This window comes from Artibeus jamaicensis, unplaced genomic scaffold, assembly GCF_021234435.1.
Source record: "Artibeus jamaicensis isolate MK-2021 breed Jamaican fruit bat unplaced genomic scaffold, CSHL_Jam_final scaffold_612, whole genome shotgun sequence".
Taxonomy (NCBI): domain Eukaryota; kingdom Metazoa; phylum Chordata; class Mammalia; order Chiroptera; family Phyllostomidae; genus Artibeus; species Artibeus jamaicensis.
The window spans coordinates 8,820,314-8,838,520 of record NW_026522049.1 but is presented as its reverse complement, the minus strand read 5'-3'; the positions used below and the strand labels follow the sequence as shown (position 1 = coordinate 8,838,520).

General features: G+C 42.7%; 1 long non-coding RNA gene across 1 annotated transcript; it reads right to left on the bottom strand.

The window, feature by feature from the left end:
- Positions 1 to 2,327: 2,327 nt before the first annotated feature.
- Positions 2,328 to 10,074, bottom strand: LOC119049811 (uncharacterized). The gene is made up of 4 exons (XR_005082621.2): positions 9,959 to 10,074; positions 7,070 to 9,116; positions 5,838 to 6,072; positions 2,328 to 5,359 (listed from the first exon to the last, which is right to left on the bottom strand). It is a non-coding gene; the product is annotated as an uncharacterized LOC119049811 (long non-coding RNA).
- Positions 10,075 to 18,207: the final 8,133 nt, after the last annotated feature.

Here is an 18,207-nt window from a genome sequence, read left to right as displayed (position 1 = left end):
ATCCCAGGGACAGATAGACACAACATGGAAGGGGTCTGTGAGATTAAAGAAGCATAATGGATCCACCTTTCAGTCTCCAGCATTGATTTCCATTTATTATTACAAACTGTTCAAAACACAAAGATGCAACGTCCATGTGTTTGCTTGGCAGCATGTGAGTGAAGAGACCGGTTACCTGCATCACTTCCTTCACAGAATGTGTTTACCAGAACTGAGGTTCGCGTTCATTTCAAAGGACTTTGAAGTGAGAGGGGAAAAGATGATTTAAGCTTGCTTCCCCCGCCCCACCTTAGTGCATTACTTTTGAGACTCGCCAGACTTCAGTGAAATCGGGGGCCTTCTTGACAACCAGGAACCTTAGTGATATGAGTGAAATGGGAATACCGAGCTCCCCCAAACTTCCCTGTAGGCAGAGGGGAGCTCCGTGCTGGCCGAGTGTTCTAAGCGCCGCTAGCTGGCTTTGAAAATTCCTCCTGAGGAACAGTGATCAGTGGGCCCTTCTTACATTCATCTAATTTCCAAGCCTTGATGTGACATATGAAATAAGAAGAAAGTGACAAGAAAAATCAATGTGTCTAAATAGTCTCACTTCGAAGCCTACTCTGACTGTCAGTGGCTTCACTTAGAAATTGGGTGGGATATTAAACCCGGCATCTTTTTGTGCTTGCTGTTTAGGTTCCTTTTTTTTTTCTCCCCCTTCAGAGTTTCTGTTAGTACCCACAGGAAGAAAAAGGCAGAAAAACTCTCCTTAGTTTTTGCAGAGGGGAAAAAAAATCCCAAATTATAAACATGTAAAATGATAAGTGTCTGCCCAAGCTTGTTTTGGGGTTTTATTGTCTATGTCAACATGTTAAGGACTCTGATGATCTCATACCGTGATCGTGGGTTTTACAAAGTATTAACTGAAAGGAAATTTTTCAGAAGTTAACATGTATTTTAAGCGGTAAAATTATGCCACACTAGGTTCTATGACTTGGGTAGTTTTGCCACTGCAATGGAGGGTGAGGAGAAAACTAATTTTAGACTGAATTTTGATTCCCAGCAGAGACACGTTATAAAAACACACACTTCTGTAAACTGCCTATCAATTATATTTCTGTTTTACATAACAGTTTCCTGGCCACTAAGTGTCTAAATGGAAAGATAATATAAAATGCAAAATGGAAATCGTCCTAAGAAAATGAAACATTTACTTCAGGCTGAAGAGAGAATTCAGGTTTACTCTATGTATTACAGAGTTGAAAAACTACTTAAACACTTTTTTGAATAAAAGATCCTTTTCTCATAAAAACAGCCACCACATTAAAAAAATTAGCAATCTTAAATATAAATATATTGTCATCTCCTAAGAGTTTTTTGAAAAACATACCACTTGTCAAAAAATTTGCAAAGATGATTGTCCGTTTTTAAACAAAGCAGTAAAAGCCATTCAACTTCCTATTCACACAAAAATGCATTTTCTTTTCAAAGGATATTTACCCTTTAAGGGGAGATTTTTAACCTTGTGACCCATAAAATTCCATGCATGCAAAGTTATTTGTTTTTATTTTTCTGGCATTCATTCTCGATCAGATAGTTTCCATGGGCTTTCATGTATTCTTCCACTCAAGGCATAGTTTTAATAGTTCATTTTAGTAGCTTGATTAACGAGGCAATCTGGTTAAAAATAATATTAGCGTTGGCATTTTTAAAGGAGTCACAGAAACTGAGCCGACATGTTCTATTGTGTCTTTCTGAATTTCCTTTTAAAATGTGTGAAACTACCAGTATTTGTTGAAAATTCCCAAGGCTGGACACTGTATAAGCATTCGGTGAACTTTTGAATCTGAGAAGGGCGTTCACTTAGAATATGAACAGAAAGGGCTCTGATCGGGACCCAAGAATTGGAGCCCCAAGATAATAGTGCTGCAAGTGGGGACCGAATGCCCTCCGTCTGGGACACCCGGCCATGGGGGCTAACAGTCTACGACCAGCTCATTTCAAAAGACCAAAGTGGCAATAGTCACCCAGTTGCTGTCTTTGGTTCCTAACGACAGTGGCCTTGGACCAGTAAAGAGGCACCATCCTGATAGCTCACGACGAAATATGTCCGTGACACCAGAACTATAAGATTAAAAATAAAACCCTGGGCTGTTAAAGTCTTTTCCTCCAGAATTCATAACATCAATGGCCGACATGTGAAATGAAATGTTTCCTTGCGAGAGAAAAACTAAACAAATGGACTAATACTTTATTTTTTACAAGTGCTCTGTCAACTAATTTTTTTAAATTTCAAATATGTTAAAAATGTACAATGATAAAACTTAGAAGCAAAGGGATGATGGGAATATTTAATCTGAGATTCACAGAATTCGTTTCATCATAGCTTCTAAACAGCTAGACCGGCCACATTTAATACCAAGGATTTTTTTTAAAGAAAAATAATATTTTGAGGGGTGGCGATGACATACACCCCCAGAACAAAGACATACCGAAGGCCTCTGAAACTTGAAAGAATACATTTCGGCCATCAGCAACCAAAGGACTATTAATATTTGTGAAATATCATCTGGAAAACAATTTGGTTTGTTTCGTTTTGCAACAGGCAAAATAACTTATTCTAAATCACATTGGAAGCAGGGCCGATGAGCCGCCCTGGGACGTGGCATTGTTTTTTGACATGCTGAGGGTCCGCTGTGGGAAGATCACAGGCTGGAAACCCATCAGACAGGAGTCAATGGTGGTCTTTGTCTTTAAGTTATGAAGAATGTGCATGTCTGTGATTCCCGTCAGCCCGCCGTCCTGCAGATTTCGGGACTTCAGACAGATGGCAGTGTAACCAAGCTAGACTTCAGATGCTCCCCTGTCTCCCTCCGGGTCTAACTCCTATTATCCACTTGTAAATTAACCTGTCAATTTATCAATCAACACCATCTTGATTCTCCCCTGTTCCACAGCCCAGCCTTGCAGTGAATTTGCCACGTAAATAACTGGGAGCCCCCGCGTTTGTTAGTATTGTGAATGAGTTTATTATCACGGTGATGGCTGCTATGAATCACAAATGCTGCCGAGGGGCTGATAAGAAAAAAGTACATGCCTGCATTAACAGGGTTGAAACTATTTGAGAGATAAAAGATGGAGTAACTGCGATAGCAAATCATTTAAATGGGGAAAAAATACCTAAAAATTGTATCCGTAGGTGCGTGCATGCGCGTGAGTGTGTTCAGCCAGCCCCTGCTTAACGTGCAAGGAAAAGAGAGAGACAGGGAGAGAAATGACTCGACTTTTCTTTGTAAAGTGACATTAGGAGGCAGCCCCGGTGGCCTGAAGATCTTGCGGGACAGATGCTATATTTAGACGTGCAAACTTGAGGCACACCAGGCTCTATTCTAAACGACCACTTGGCCGGATCTACTTTTTACAAGCTGCATGGGGAACTTTGCAAAGAAGAAAACAGAAATCTAAAGTTATGTGTGTTTTTATAGATATGTATCATTTACTCTGAATAATATACAGAAATATAGCAATATCCAGTAAGTAAATGAACCTGTTTGGTAAACTTAGCACATTAAATAAACAGCCATCAAAGTGGTAGTTCTTTTGCTTGCACATGTCGTCCCTGAAATGGTCACTTAGTAGATGTACAAAATTACCTTTAAGTCACTTTAAGTTATGAAAGTCTTTAGTAAATGCCACATATTAAAATACATGCTTGATTACAAAGTCATATGTTGTCTATAATTTCTAATACCAGTTTTCTAAACTTGATTATTGTTTATATTTTAAAATGTCATATTAATATTAATCAATGTTTTAATAAAATACATCATGTCATATTCTGACAATTAGGACTTATATTGTTACATTAACTCACATTACCCTTGTAAGGACTATACTAACTCTAAAACTATAGGTTTTGTCACGTACATAACTTTTCTTTCCGGCAATTTTCTCTGTTTATGGCAAATAAATATAAACATAAGACTAAACTTTTTAGGTTCATGTACACATATGTTTTCTTTAAAAACTACATTTGATATTTTATTAACTGTACACTTCATTTAAAACACAATGTGAATATGTCTCGCAATTTTTCCAATTTGCTGCGTGGCTTTTGTCGGAAAAGTTTCTAAGTACAAACAACAGTCACACTACTTTTAAAAAAAATAGGAAGTTGCATGTAATATCGTCATTGTGTAACACGTTTATAGGTGATTTAAAAACATGAAGATTTCCTGATTAATAGGCAGAACCTCATGAAAAATATTATGAGGCACGACATACAGTTAAACTCCTCAAACTTGTAAGTCAGAAAAAAAACCAACAATTAGCTGTTGAATGGAAAATACTTAGGCATAATTAAGGTACTGCATTAAAAAAAAAAGGACTATTCCCTGAGCATTATTATACCCAATATGTCATAAGTAGAAATGTGATAAAAATGAAACTATTTCTGAGAATGCAATTTAGAGATTCCAATAGGTTGTCCATTGTATTCGGTGTATAATTAAGATAGTGTTTAAATCTGAAATGAATTCTATGTATGCATGTCCAATGGGCGAGAGCAGGACAATAACTATGGAGTCACATCTCATTTTATCGTAAATTGTGGAATAAGCGATAAGGTATAAACGAAGGCTCAAATCCTCCCAGCAAAAATGAAACAGAGCGACCTCAATTGCCCTAATTCATTCTGCTTTTTCCCTCTTTTTTCCTTCAGTCTCTTCATTTTCCCTCTGTTCATGTTATTAGCTTACACATGAGTGCGTTATTAGAAAATCACAAAGCAAACCAGGGACACTTGGAAGGGGTGGGCCGCAGGTTCCTCGGACAGCTGAAAGGTATTCTCGTTTCATTTGTTAGGAGTTGCAAAAATAGTTTTATAGCTAGGGAGGGACAATGACCTCTCTCTTTCAACAAGCTTGGTGGTTGGTCTTTTGATGGAGAAACTAGGGGTTACAACATCTGGTAATTTGTGTTACTGAGCTTAGCTCGGGTCTTAACGATGTAAGCAGATTATTCTTGAAGAAGAACAAAAAAAAAATTCCGGAAGACTCAATGGACTATTTAAAGTTATTAGGCAGTGCATTCTAACACTTCAGAAATCTTTTCTGATTCATTTTCCCTTTAAATCTATGCCTTCGGAACAATTTTCCCTTTCTTTCTTTTCCCGGTCTATCCCCGTCCAATTCCAGTTGACTTTTTTGGTGGTCCACAGCTGTTTTGTCATTCACACTGGCCTCCTTTTTTTTTCCATCCCAGCAGAAATGATTACTTTGCTGATGAAATTTTCTCCTTCAGAACTTTCGGAAACTCTGGTCCACCCTCGGGAATCGTTGCTGACCAGAGGGTTGAGCAATAGCAAATAGCAACAGACAAGCTTTAAAGAAAGGGAAAAATGTGAAATGAAGCATTGCAGCAAGAAAATGACCCACCCTTGTGCAGGATTCCAGGCAAAAAAAAATAAAAACATAAAACATAAAAGATAGGAACTAAGTGGTCACAGAGAGATCATTCTCCCAAATGTATCATATTCAAATCACACCCAAAATTGTGTTTTCTACTCTGATAAAAATGATTTGGGGACCATCTAATATATTTGCACTACTCCTTGTAGGAAAAAATATAAATGTGATTCTTAGTGCAAGGCTTGTACAGATTATTAGCACTCCAAAAAAAAAAGCCCCTTTTTCCCTAAATTGGAGTAAGACCCTAGATAGACATTAAGTTGAATTTTCAAGTTTATCTGACTTAACTCTGGTGAAAAAATATGACTGTAACTTTAAGTGTTGTCTGAAACTCTGAGCCCATCAAAGCACAGAGTAGGAAAGATGGGCTGATGGAAAATGGTCACCCACCTGGAAAGTGGGGGATCTGGGACCCACTGGGCCTGCCACCTGGACAGGAGGCTCCTGTGCACACAGATGCGCTCTGTGATCAGTGCATTGCCTTGCGGTTATGAAATGAAGAAAGCAATAGTATCACACGCCAGTTTCGATCTCTTTTACGTCTGTGATACTGGATGGCAGGACTATGACTTTGATTACAGTTTGTTTAGGTCAAAGGGTTTCACTGAGCAGAAAATGCAGTGTCCTGAAAAAAAAAAAGGAAGGAAGGGAGAAAGGGAGGGAAGGAAGGAGGGAAAAAAAGGGAAGGAGGAAAGAAATAAAGAGCACAAATATTTGGATATTTGGATTAATGGTTCATATTAGAAATAGAACACCAAGTAATATCCACTCAAGAAAAAATAAAGTTAGCATAATCTTTGTTAGCAATTCAGCAAGTGTCTGTGGTGATCTGCAGAGTATTTAACCCTGATTATAATGCCCTACATCATAATATTTTTTTATGTTTCTGGATTTTGTGGTATTGAAAGGAATAGGAGACACCTGTGACCCATAGAACACGATCCAGCTCCGAGTAGTTGCAAAGAAGGCAATAGACCAGGTACACTTGCGTTTTATGGGACACCGCCTTCACTCTGCCCATGTGAACCATTCATAACAAAGGGTCCCATTAGGTAAGAAAGCAGCCGTCTCCTTTCCAACATGCTTTAAGGGGTTTGATAAACACTGAGATTGTGTTTTTGCAAATTGAGCTAAAAGCTACCCTGGTCATTTCAATTTTTATCAATTTTGACCTAAGATTGGGTTTGAATGGACACTGTTAGGAATTAACAGAAAGGGTTGGCCACTTCATATTCTCAACTTACCTCTACATTCAGTAATTTGTTTCAAAATGAACAACAATTTGCTAAAGTTTGCCAGTTTCTCCTCTTATCACTGAGATTCATAATGCTTAAATTAGGCAAATCAGACACACTGTGAACACTTGGTGCGTGTCCCTCCATCAGAATCACCAGTGTCAAATTCAAAGCAGCATTTGTGAAGTTCTTTGCAGGAAAAAAAAAATCTATTTTTGGTTATAAGGGCAACTGCATAATCAGAGTATTGGCAGATAAGCAATTCCAAAAAGAAAAACAACAACAAAAAAAAACGCACCGTGACAGACAGATCCATCGGATCACAAAAATAGTGTCTCATTCAAACTCATCTGGCTCAATTCTTCACACAAGCCCCCGCTCACTTACCAAACTCAGATGTTTGCCTCACTGGGACTGATCATATACTTTTTGGTATTGAAAATCGGAGCCCCTCCCCATCTTCATGGCTGATAGAGTTCAGAATCCACAGTGGTCTCCAGCCCCGAAGTGGGCTCTTCATAGATGAATTGTGTTGAATAGGCATCTCGGGGTTCCGTCATGGGATTTTCATTTTCTTCTCTCGAACCATTCACATGGTTTTCACTACCCTCTGCATCATTTTGTTCAGTAGGATAGGGAGGGTAGTTGAAGAAAGGGCCCAGTAGTCCAGGAATCTATCATCTTTCATTGATTTCTCTCCTTGGCTCTGCCCGTAGCCATTTTCCACATCCCATTACTGTTTGGGGTCATTCTGACACTGCCTTGCTCCTTCCCAATCACTGTCTTAACCACGTGCCGGAAATTCTCACTGACCCCACCCGCTAAGCTCAGGCTTCCGCCATCCCGCTCTAAGGTCTCAGCTAGTCTCTGAATACCGTCTAAATCCTCATCTTGAAGAGTATTTGTAATTTCGCCATACTTATCATTCCAGGTTTCTCTTCCAATTTCTCTAACAGGAAGACCACGCAGTAGAAAAGTCACCAGACTCGGATTCAGAAAACCCACATTTGAATCCCAGTGTATTGGAGAGCCACTCTGTGTCCACTGGGTAAGTCCCTAGCTCTCTCTGAACATCCATTTCCATGAAGCAAAACTTGAGAATTAGGCTCAATGTGGACTCAGATGTGTATTTTGTTTCAAACAATGTACTGCAGTCTTCTGCTTGATCTGTGTGGTCCTGTGGTCAGCTGCATGTGTACCCACACATCATCTGTAAAAGAGGCATAATCATGGTCATGACTGGTGTGGCTCAGTTGGTTGGGCAGCATCCCACAAGGCCAAAGATCACCGGTTCGACTCCCGGTCAGAGCACATTTCTCAGTTGCGTGTTCAATCCCCAGTCGGGGAGTGTATGAAAGGCAACCGATTCATGTTTCTCTCCCATGTTCATGTTTCTCCTTCTCTCTCTAAAAATAAGTAAATAAAATCTTTTTTTTAAAAGGCGTATTGACAACTATCATACCATCTTGTTGGGGGGTTAAATGAGGTGATATACGTGAAATCCCCAGGCCGGTGCTTACTAAGGAGAGATTGTCAATAAAACTCAGTTAAATCTGAGACCGAATCACTTGACTACATCTATCCTCTGAGTCCAGTTGTTTAGAAAATTACGGATGAGCCCCGTCATTGTCGACCTCTGGACCTTTGTTCCTGTGTCTTCCAAGACCACTTCCCCTTCCTGCCCCTCCTGGAGAAATCTTACTTGTCCTTCAAGACCTGGCCTAAATGGACTCTCTCTCTCCCTAAATCAATTCCTGAATTCCTGAAGAGACAATGGCCGCCAACACTGGTCTGAATGATAGTGATCGGTAATCTTCTTGGGCTTAGAATCTTCATGCCCCACAGGAAACTTGCAATCCCAAAGCCAGCATCTTCGGGCAGGGTCTCTGAAGCAATGGCAGCCCTAATCGGGGAATCAGGTGGAAAACTGAGAGTCACTACTCTCCCACTATATAATATCATCCTAACTTGACTTCAGATTTCTATCGTACTGTATGTTTATAAGGGACACTTGTTTTTACATGTGGATACTCTCTCTTGAACATTGTAACTCTGTGAGTATCTTCAGTATCAGGAGCTGCTCATTTTACAGGTGAAAAGGGGGGAAGCTTGGATAGGTTGGTGCCATGATTCGCTCATGATTGCAATGCTGACAAGCAGTGAAGGCAGAACTTGAACAAGGTGGCCAGGTCATCATTTCCACTTTTTCTTTCATCAGAGCAGACAGCTTGCCACGTGGAAGCCCCACCCTACAGGATTCAGTTCCACGAACCCTTTCTGAGTCCCCACCAGATCTTAGAGGACCCACAGAAGCCAGTAAAACAGACTTGCCCCCTCTACTGGAGAAGCGACCTCTCGGGAAAGCAAGATGTCGGTTTCCGTGGGAGAACATTCAAGGCTTACAGTGGTCCCTCAGTGACAAGAACAACGGTTTCTATATAAAACAAAGAAGTATTACAAATCAAAATCAATTAGGCCAGAAATTTCAGACCACGAACTGCAAAAGTCTGATGGAGTTCTACTCCTAAGAGACTAATTTGGCAATGAGATACCACCCACCATGAACTAAGATAATTATCCAGATCCTTGGACTGGGAAAGAAAGTACTAGTAGGTGCCAGAACGCTTGAAGCAACCCTCATCAAGGGGTTCCGAGTTTTTGCGTGCCTACATTTTACCCTGGGGATTTCTATTCTAAACTCAAGGCGTGGGAGCAATTCTCACCATGCCAACCAGCAAAACCAGGGCTAGGTTCTGTCTCCCTTCTTCCCTTTGTCTTGTCAACTCGCCCATCTAAGTGCAGCAGGTCAGCATTCAGAGGCCCGGGAAAGTCATTAAATCGGCCTCCAGAGAAGGCTCTGAGTTTGGACTCTGATTCATTAGTAAGTAGCATCTCTCATTTTTCCAAGTTTCATCACAACCAGAACTGCGTTTATAGAAACGGTTAGGATATAGTTCTGAAAATGTCTATTTTCATACATGCGTGTACTTATGGCTAATCAAGTTTCAATGATAAGATCTAGCTTTTGGAATGTTGTTCATTGGCTAGTGTGCAGTACCTGTATGGTATGACTTATCAAAAACGGCACCACTGTCCTTGACCTTCAAGACAGAAGAGCTACCCAGTGGCAAACTTCCAGATTACTTTTCACTTGTCTGTGATCATGATAGGCTTCGTTCGGTTATTAAAAGGAGACTGTCCGTTTTGAACAGGAACTAGATCATCTGCTCGGGAGATGGAAAAGCATTTCTTAAATAATTTATGGCAACGGTTTACCTTCCTTTTGCGACGTGCGAAGACCTTGTTGCTTTTCTGGGCTTATCTGCGGAGTAGATTCAGCCCGTTGACTGTTTCGGTTTCCTGGTATGCCAAAAGAGGAGAGCCTTGTGAAGTCTGAATCATACTTCCCATCCCTCCTGAGTAGTTCAGTGCACACCCACCCACGCACAACTTTCCCCATAAACACCACATGTCTCAGCGCACATTCAAATGAGATCTTTCCTACCAGGGGTGGGGGAAATGCCACCCCAGTGAAGCGCCTCCTGCTTCTGCCGATGGAGCATAACGGGGGCCTCTTCAGCAGGCATCAGAAATAGAACGCCACCCCCCCCCCCGTCAACTGCATAATGTTCCTTTCTCCATGAATACTTCCTCATTCTTCATTCCTTGTGAAATCGACATCCTGCGTTCAAGTGCGGAAACGTGGGTCCCAAATGTCAATTGGACGTTTGAATCAAACCTTCATCGGGGATTTTTTGGTGTCTCTTTCTGCCCTTCACTGCCCGGCTTTACACTGGTCGGCCTTGTCGGTGGTCTTGAACGCCACTATGTACGGTCTTGCCTTGGACTGGATATGCTTCTGGGAGAATAGTGAGCTGAGTTTCTCTCATTCAAAAATCCCTTGTCTATACCAATCAGAAAAATTCTAATGTTATCAAACATGTGCATTCATGTTTCTTGAAGTATAGTTTATATGCATTTAAACCACTTTGTAAAGAATAATGCTTCTTCTTGTAAAGAATAAAGCATTTTCTATTCACTTCTAAAAACATCCAAAGCTTCCCAAACCTTTGGGTCGTAGGGCAGTGATGGTGTTAGGATTAATTCAATTATTCTCATAGCTTCTCTGTTCTTTCCAACAAGAATTCAGAGTCATCGGCCCTGCTAGGGAGAGGAGGTTTGGGGAAAGTTCGAGCTGATAACTGGTGGGCAAGTTTTGAGGGGTTTCCCCATGATGAAGATTAGTAGGGGGAATTCCATATGAGGATACATACAGCCTGGGAAATAGAACTTTCGGTGGACTCTTCACTAGGTCCTCAGACAGATGTTTCTCATCAGCAAATCCTTTTACTATGAGATCTCTGAGGCCCATTAAGAATAGGGCTGGGAATTTCTCTGTGAGGGAGGCCAGTGCTCAAGTTCAAGTCAATTAAACTAAGTCTGCCAAAGCCATTCTCCATGCTCACTGCCAAACCCTGCCTGGGAACCAGCAACCTTGACTTTCTATCTGCAGAGCAGGGACAGCGTGCAACTGCTTCAAACAAACCACCACAACAGAAATGACCTGGCTTTCGCTTAAATCAAAAGAAAGACGATTCACTTTAAAGTCAGGGATGTGTCGTCAAATGAATTTAACGTCGTGTCCCAGAAGTGATCACCCCTTTGCGTTAGAGGGGACAAGCTCAGGGACCCATGAGGCATGGTATGAAGATTTGCAGTAAATATTGTAATTGCTGACTTGCAAACAATTTTGGGATGACATGCAAACAATGATAGGCTGGTAATTATTTTCCCTGTGGCCCAAAAAACCAAAGTTAGCTCATTGATTTGCATTATAGACCTTAAAGATTAATTTTTAACCATTCTCGATAGAAGTTTTTGGCTCAGCACATACTCACTGATTCAGCAAGCATTTAATGATCATCAGCTGTGGGCCGAGTACCTGTGTGGGTGCTGGCTATGCCTGGGTGTCATCCAGCATGGGAGGAAAGCGGGAAGGCGATCACTCCAGTGAAGAAGACCTAGATCATGAATGGCCTTGACACTGGAAGCCAGTGGTTAGATCTCATCATTGAAGACTGTAGTCAGAACCACCTTTAGTCAAATCACTCAGGTTCCAGAGCAGACAATGGAGTTTGATATACCCAGGCTGGAGGGAGGAGGGCTGTAGAAGGTAATGACAGTGACTAAGGAGAAGCTGTGGCTTAAGGTGTGGGCAATGAGAAGGAGGGGGAGAGCCCTGGCTGGTGTGGCTCAGTGAACTGAGTGCCAGACTGTGAAGCAGAGGGTCGCCAGTTCAATTCCCAGTCACAGCACATGTCTGGGTTGTGGGCCAGGTCCCCAGTAGGGGGTGCTCAAGAGGAGACCACACATTGATGTTTCTCTCCTCTTTCTTGTTCCCTTCCCCTCTGCCTAAAAAATAAATAAACTGAATCTTAAAAAAAAAAAAAGAAGGAAAGAGAGAGACAGATGTATGAAAAAAATAAAGAGAAAGACTCAACAGTGCAGTCAGGGATCTCTCCGACTGAGTGGGAGGATGAGACTGGAATCATTTCTGGGCTTCACGCTTGAGCCATTAGGTGGAAGATGCCATTTAGCAGGAGACAAAATAATGAAGGAGGGTTGGGGAGCAGGTTGCAAGTTCAGCTTTGGGCACAACTGACACTTGTACTCATGTGTATGAATAATATGTTTGTCCCTGAGCGATGACACGGGTGTCACTTCATCAGTATGCTTTGGGCAGAGCTGCAGCCATGGGTGGGGATGAGTTCATTTGGGGAACCCTACATAGAATATACGATGCAGGATAATGGTACAGGGCACAGGCTCAGTATAGGACAGTTGTGGGCCTTTGTTTACCTGTCCACTCCGCTGTTTGCTCTCTCTAAGGAGTCATTTGACATTCCTGAGCCTCAGTTTTCCCACCCAGTAGGAGATCTAATAATATCATCCAGTAATAAGGTCCGGGGGAGAAATAAAGGAATTCATTCATATAAAATATCAGTGCATTTAAAGTGGTGAATGGTTGTTATCATTGTCGCTATGATCATTATAATAAAGATGATCTGAAAATAAAGAAAAGGAGCTTCTAGCCTCTCAATATTTAAATTGCAAGCCAAGGCCACAGGTGGAAGTTCAATGCCAATACACACTTCACTACCTACCAGGTGAACAGAGTGTACAGTCAGTGCCTCCACTCTGCGCTCCCATCCCCCACGCCAGCCCAGTGTTTTTCTTTGAGTCTCAGGCAGATCAGTGTTTGGGTCCTTTTGGGAAACTCTCTGGTGGGTTTATTTGGTGAGATGTGGACTTACCCATCTGGCCCGTCTCAGTTCAAGTACCACTTATATGGAGCTATCAGCCTGTTGCACTTGACATTGGCGCACAGGTGTCTATCACCCACAGTTCCCTGGGGCTCCTAGGAGTGGAGGGCAGGAGTTTTGCTCGAAGGAGTGGGAAGAAAGATGGCTTTTCTCTAGCTTGGAAAACACGACGGCTTGAGTTTCCTCCTCTGTAAAATCTGGGGCCATTACAGCTTCCTGCCGGCGTGATCATTAATAATAAATCCAGGAGCCCACAGAGGTGAGTGCTAAGTGATGTAACACGTGAAGAGTGCTGGACTCGGAAGGAATATCAGGGCCGCTTCCTTCCAATAGCTAAAATTCTAACTATTGCTCAATGCCAGCATCATGCGTGAACGCTTGTCAAAACTTAGACATATTCCAGCCAGTTTCCTTGGGCTGCAGAAAGAGACTCAAACAATTTAGGACAGATTTAAACTTCCTGGTTTAAACATCCCCAAAGGCGTGTGCTCTGGTCTGCCGATGGAGAGTTGTCCTTTCAAGAAAAAGAAAACTCCTTTCTTTGCCCACTTTTGGAAATGACCAGAGGAGCCCCGAAGAACGCGAGATGACAAATCGGTCACCAGGAGGTATGGACAAAGCTTTGATGAAATCTGCCACTGTTTGCATCAATAAATGTGGCCAGGTAAGAGGCAAAGCTGGCCGGCACCCTTGTGTTAAGAGACAGCGGAGAAAAAGTGCCTTATTGAATGTGTTGGCTAAGAGAAGGGAAGACTCTTCCTGTGGGAAATGGATTATTTGGGCAAGAATAAAAGGTGTTTTGTTACTAAAGCAATTATATATTTTTTAAGGAAATCCTTAAGAGAAAGTGTTAGCTTCTTTTAAAAAAATGCCAGAAAGTCAGAAGATGTGGCACCAAGTGAAGACAGAGGGAAGAACAGGCATTTGAAAAGCCTACAGTTGTCCACTGGGCAATTCTGGTCCCTCTGCAGTGTCCAGGAGGAGGCTCATATACTGAGCGCACCTCTGAAATGACCACCTGTGTATTATCTCCCTGCTTCATGGCCTCCTTTCCCAATGAGTTGGACCCGGAGACTCAGACATTGATGAAATGGTTTTCATCCCCAAAGAACATTCATTCAAAAGACGCCCATGTGACCAACACCTATTGAGTGGCAACCGTTGGGACAGACGTGCCCTAGTTGGCTTACAAATGAGACGGTGTCCTGTCTTCCAAGGTCACGGTCTGTCAGGAGAGACAGATGTGCCGGCGGTCCTAAATTAAATACCATCTACTTGAACATTAAAGGCACCTACGTAGTTTATCTCAGTGTTTTCCTCCTAGAACGTAAAATGCAGACTCCCAACCAGAGTCTATCTGACCATTGACGGATAAAAGGAAGTTTGCAAGTGGTGAGGAAAGCTACCATTCCAATGCCTCGCGCCGAACAGTGTTCTGGCTCAAAATAGAAGCCGGCTCTGATGCGTGTTTCATTAGACACATGTGGGAAAAGACAGGTTTCTTCCTCCTCCTCTTAGAAAGCACTGAATTCCAGCAGGATTCCCAGTTCTAAAACATCAGCTGCACTCAAAAACGTTTGAATCAGAGCCACGGGGATGTGTTTTGGGCAATACACAGCATCCTGGAGACTGGAAGACATGCGCCATGTGACCCAGACTCCACCCATACCAGATCTGCACTTTACAAAGTGCTGGGGAACAAACTGTGGGGGCCCAAGCACCCAGCATGTCCCCTAAAAAGAAGGGACCTTGAACTACCCTGACATCTGGACCCCATGCTTGGCGGCCCTCTGACTAGACTGTGTTTTATTCATATGTCTCCCTCACCTGGACAGCCCATTCCCCTCATAATGAGAAGACATACATTTCACCAAGAATATTTTATTCGTGACTCCAATGCTTACCAAGTGTGGTCCTTCATCGAATTGATGGCATTGTTGTCAATTGGCGTGAAAACTGGGCGTAGGTTTGAGCCAAGTCATTTGAAAATCAAATTCAGTTTCATCGCCTTCAAGGTGAGCCTTCTTTTCTTGTGCAGCATCTTATTGTGTGTCGATTTGAACTTCAAGGCTAGTGCCTCTTAACTTGGAGAATGTGCACACCCTTGAATTTTTTTTCACCCTAATGAAAACCAGAAACAAAACGCAGAAGCCTGCTCAATGCTGGCTCCTCATCCGGCCCAGGTCTCTCCCCAGGCCCCTGCACAGCAAATGTGAGTGAAGATCCCTTCCTTGGAAATCTCTGGCAATTCTTTATTTTGATCTTTTTTTCCCCCTGACAAAGAACACAAGGAAAATTGCATCTTTCATTTTCAAATAACCCTAGAAGGTTTCTCGGCGTGTACCTCCAACGGGAGCCAATCACGGCCTGTTAACAACAAGCAAACCAGTGATCCGGGGATATTTAATACCACCTTGGCCGTGGAAGAAGAGGACTCTCATTTTCGCATACTTCGTCACCGCCATGGAGCTGGCCGACACAATGGACTTTCATGAGAAGCTCCAAAGCAATTGGCAATTAAGTGGTTTGAAGGGGTCCTTCTGAGATGCTCTGAAAGGCTTCAGGTGTGAAACGCTTGTTTTCAAGAGCACTGAACAAAATGTACGGTTGCTTTCGGCGCCCCCCCCTTGTCCTTCCAGTGGAAGGGGTGGGCGCGAGGGGGGGAGCCGGGGGAAAGCAAGGACACTCAAGAGCAATTTGCTATTCAACATCTGAATGGCGGGCGCTTTCTCCGCCCCCCCCCACACCCATTCCTTGTGTGGCTGGTGAGGGGGGCACAGTGAGTTGGTACAAACAGCTCTCCGCACAATGGTGGATCAAGAAAGAGACAGGGAAAATGAGGCCGGGGAGAATGGCGGCCTGAATGAAGGGAGGATGGCTTGATTGTTAATTGTGGGTAAATGTATTGCGAGAGTAAAAAGGGTTCATGGGCTACTTAAAAGCTATCCCCGAGCAATAAGTGTAGAGAGTGGAGAAATAAGAAGATGGTCCTGACCCTTTTAAGGACTATAGTAGTACATCTGGCCCACTTGAAAAAGTAAATGGAGAACCGTTCAAAAAGGTAGGCAAATGTGTGTGTGTGTGTTCGAATCCCATGGCTCGTGAGAAAGGAAAAAAAAATCTGGCAACTCCAATTCACACGCGGTGTGGACTTTCAAGCATCCACTATTCTGTTTGAGTATTAGTCAATGGGACCGAGATAATATGCAATAAGGATGCTGTCGAATAGATAAATATTTAAAATATGACTTTTTCCTGAAGAATGCAGCCTTCTCTTGTTGAATAAAATAGATTTGCAGCCAAAGGGAGCACAGGGGGAAAGGGAACTTCAAACACTCCTCATGAAGGATATTGTTCTCTTAGTGCTGTTTCATGTCGCTTTTCCTCGGCTGACCTTTACTTCCAACATATTGATTTTTCCCTCACCCAGCCTTGCTTTGCAGAAAAAAGGGGTATTGAGTCTTTGAGCTGCTTACATATCACTATTGTACGTGCATCCTTAAAGGTGAAGGAGCTGCTTTCAGGAGATGACTGCCTGACTGACAATGTGATTAGGATTGTCTGAGGACTTTTCCTTTTAAATGGAAGAGGCCACATGTATCAATCCGGGAAAAGAGACAGAAGCCGACTCAGACCGAGTTGTCTTTTAAATGCGTCTCAAAGACTTCTGGTTTTGCTCGGAGCAATGGCTTCGCAGATATACGCTGCGTAAAACTTAATGGTGTCCGTCAAGGCCACAATTCTATAATTTCCTGATGGTTTATTTTCCTAATGTGTCCTTTTAACCCAAAATTTAATTAATATCAGAGTTCTCTGGGATGGGCGCTTTCCCCCACCGCCCACCCCCAAGTATTCTGATTTCCAGCAGCAGCATTTGTGAAATAGAATTTCAACAATCACCATGTGACCGGGGCTGAATTTTGGGTTCATCCCATTTTTAGCGCGTAACCATTGATGCAAAAGATGGCGAACAGTTTGGAACTGGATCTGCCCTTCCTCTGGCCCCAAAAAGGCTATTAAAATCGTGGGAGACGTTAAAGAGTTCTGGCCTTTTCTGGCACATACTACCCAGTCTTTTTGTGGCCAGGCCACAGTCACGAGGGGAGGAAGGACGGTGGCCTGCTCCCTTCCAGCCTAGTGTTAGGGCCATGTCACTACCAGGGCCAGCTTGTCCTACACGCTGTGAATGGCACCCCAAATACATGGTGCGAAAGACATTTGTCCGTGAGGCCTTGGGAGAAGAAACCCAAATCCAGCATTCAACATAGGTTCTCTTCATGTGACATATCATCCCCAACATGTTGGATGGCTTGCTTGGGTCTAAATTCCCAAACGCCCCCTGTGGTCTGCTGACGGTGCTATTTTATTGTGTAACCTTTCTCGCGGGTCCCACTTCAGTGCCATTGACCTACGTGTCCCTCCTGTACCTTCTCTTCTCCATCATGCCACCTTCAGCACCTCACACAGGGCTGGCACATGATAAGGTCTTTGTAGAAGAGCTGTTGGAAACTGGTGGCTGGAGGGGAGGGGCTGGAAGATGGGTGAGGCAGGCGAAGGGGAACATAGCCAATCATACTGCAGTGAATTTGTAGGAAGGCAGACGAATATGAATATGCACGACAGTGAATGTGGTGTTCACATTATAAGGTGTATAAATGCCCAATCACTGCACTGTCCACCTAAAAGTTATATGATGTCATATGCTAACTAGACTTCAATTTTTAAAATGTTTTTTATGTATTGATTTTAGAGGGGGGAGAGAGAGAGAAAGAGAGAGACATCAATTTGTCGTTCCACTTTTTTCTGCATTCACAGTTTGCTGTCTGTATAATGCCCTGAGTGGGGATCAAACCCACGAGCTTGGTGTGTGGGGTGATGCTTGTAACCAACGGAGCCACCCAGGCTGGGCCTAGACTTCAATCTTGAAAAATGAAATCAATACAAATACAGCAATAGCGAACACTACAAAGATGGCGGACAAAAACGATGAAGCAGAAATGTTAGGACACTGGTGAAATTGAAGTCCCCGCGCTTCGGGGAATTTCTGTCAATCCAAAATGTTGTCTCAAATCCCCAGACAAGACAGATGCAGAGCTAACCAGTTCTTCCCAGCTGTTCCAGAGTCAGCCTTATTTATTTTTTTGAGTCAAAATGGAAGAGAAAAATAAATGAAGCTTTCCTTTTCTTTCTTTTATATATTTT